Here is a 2791-nt window from a genome sequence, read left to right as displayed (position 1 = left end):
GTCTGATAATTAGGGGGCTCAAATTAGTCAAGGAAATTAAGAGGCCCTAATCACCTTATGTAATTGATATACAATATTTCGAATTTCAAATAATAAAATAAAATAATAGAATTTTAACAATAGAATTAATTAATTAATTAATTAATTAATTAATAATAGAATTTTTAACCCAAAAAGACTAATTTTCAACAAAACAATTCAATTTTTAAGCCAGAAAGACCAAATTTCTACAAAATAGTTAATTTATCAATAAAAAAGTAAATTTTTGACATAATATCGAACATTTTCAACTAATAACTAATAGTTCAATAAAATAGTTAAATCTTTATTCAATAAAATATAAATTTGTAACTATTTTCAAGACAAAACTATTAATTTTGAAGCTAAAAATAAAGTAATTTAATTTTCGTTAAAAAATTAATTTTCATACAAAAACCAATAATAAAAAAAGGTAAATTTCAGTTAAGAAAGTAATTTCAGACCAAAAGAGAAACAAAGTAATTTTCAAGAAAAGGGTTAAGTCTTGAACAATAAAATGAATTTTTAACAAAGTAGTTCAACTTTCAACCAAGTAGTTCATATTTTGACAAAAAAAAAAGACTTTTTAAACATTAGTTAAATTTTCTAAAAATAAATCAAATTTTCAAGCAAAAATGGCGAGCTATCTGTAAAAAAATTGAATTTTCAACCAAAAAGTTAATTTCCAACTAAATACGTGAATTTTATAGCAAAATAGTACAGTTGGAAAATACTAGGTAGAAAAATTTCTAAAAAAATAAATTACAGTTTTTTGCGAAAAAGGAAAAATTCTACAAAACAATTGAATTTTCAATTTGAAAATATAAATTTTCAACAAAAAAGTTCATTTTCAACCAAATAGTTGAATTTTCTACCCAAAATACATCATTTTGAAACCAAAAGAACTAAACAGTTGAATTTCTATTCCAACAAGACAATAGTTTCAACAAAAAAGTGAATTTTTAACATGATAGTTGAATTTGCAACTAAAAATGATTAATTTCCAGTCAAAAATGAAATATAGTTTAATTTCAGATAAGAACAGTAATTAAAAAAGAAAACTAATCTTAAATAAAATAGTAAATCTTAAACCTGAAAAATGAATGTTTAATCAAAGTGGTTTAACTGCCAACAAAGTATTTAAATTTCTGCGACAAAATAAAACTGTTTTAAAAAATAGTTTAATTTTTAATGAATAAGTTAATGACTTTTGAACCGAAAATTTAATTCTTTATCAAATAGTTGGATTTTTAACAAATAAATTAAATTTTAAAGCCAGAACGGCGAATTCTCTGCAAAAGAATTGAATTTTCAATCGTAAAATATAAATTTTGAACCCGAAAGTGAATTTTTAACCAAATAGTTCATTTTTTTACCAAAATAATAGAAGGATAGTAAGAAGGAAAAAAAAGATGAGAAACGAAAGTAGGGAAGAATGGAAGATTTGGTACTGGAATATAGCAGGATTAGAAAGAAAGGACATGGAGTTTATGAGAAATTTGACACAATGGGATGTAGTCATAATGATGGAGACGTGGTTACATGAAAAGGGATGGGAAAGAGTAAGGGGAAGGTTACCAAGTGGTTACAAATGGCAAGTGAAAAATGCAAAGAGGAAGAATAAAAAGGGCAGGGCAATGGGAGGAATGGTGATGGGAGTAAGGAATGAATGTATAACAGGGAAAGATAAGAAAGACACGATTGAACAAAACGAAGGAGTAATAGTAGAAGAGGCTATGATGGGAGGAGAGAAGTGGAAGATAGTGGGGATTTATGTGAACGGTGATATGCAGGAAAAAGCAGAGGAGATTAAAGAAATGATTGAAGAAAATAAAGAAGAGATTAGGATGATAATAGGTGGTGATTTCAATGCGAGAACAGGAGACAGAGGAGGAAGGGAATGGGGAGAAGAGAAAGGAAGAAAATCCAAAGATAAGGTACTAAATGGGGAGGGAAAAAAGTTGTTGAAGAGCTTGGAGGAGTTGGGATGGTATATCTTAAACGGGAATATATAAGGGGATGAAAAAGGAGAATATACACGCTCAGGGAGTGAAAGGGGAACGGTAATTGATTATGTGATAGTGGATGATGAGGGAAGAGAAAAGGTTAAGAAACTAGAAGTAGGAGAATATATTGATTTGGATCACTTTCCCTTAATAGTGACATTAGAGGGACAAAAAAGGAATATCAATCTGAATAAAAGGGGAGCAAATGTAAAAAGTGTAGGAAAAGGGGATTGGTCAAGGGAAGGAAAAGAGCAGTTTAGAGAAAAACTAAGAAATATCAAAATGGGAGAGGGAAATGTGGACGAGGAGATGGAAAAAATGATAGGAGAAATAAAAATAGGATTAGAGTGCACAAACAATAATGTAGTTAGTAAAGGGGGGAATAGAAGTGAGTGGGATAAGGACTGCAAAAAGAAAAAAAGGAGGTCAGAAAGGAATTAAGAAAGTGGAGAAAAGAAAAAAGTAATGGGGAAGAATATAGGAAAAAAAAGAAAGAGTGTACTGAATTGTGTTACCAAAAGAAAGAGGAAGAGAATAAAAGGTTTGAGAAAGAGGCGGAGAAGGCTAGGACGGAAGAAGAGGTATGGAAGGTAGTACATAGAGAAGGAAAAATAAGAAAAAGAGTAAACCAAGATATTGAAATGATAGAATGGAAGAAATATTTATTGGATTTGCTAGGAGGAGTAGAGAGAAAAGTTGTAAAGGGAGGAAAATATGGTAGAGAAAGAGACGAGGAAGAGGAAATTTCAAGGGAAGAAATAGTTAAA

Source organism: Belonocnema kinseyi, chromosome 6 (assembly GCF_010883055.1).
Source record: "Belonocnema kinseyi isolate 2016_QV_RU_SX_M_011 chromosome 6, B_treatae_v1, whole genome shotgun sequence".
Taxonomy (NCBI): domain Eukaryota; kingdom Metazoa; phylum Arthropoda; class Insecta; order Hymenoptera; family Cynipidae; genus Belonocnema; species Belonocnema kinseyi.
This window is presented reverse-complemented; position numbering follows the sequence as displayed.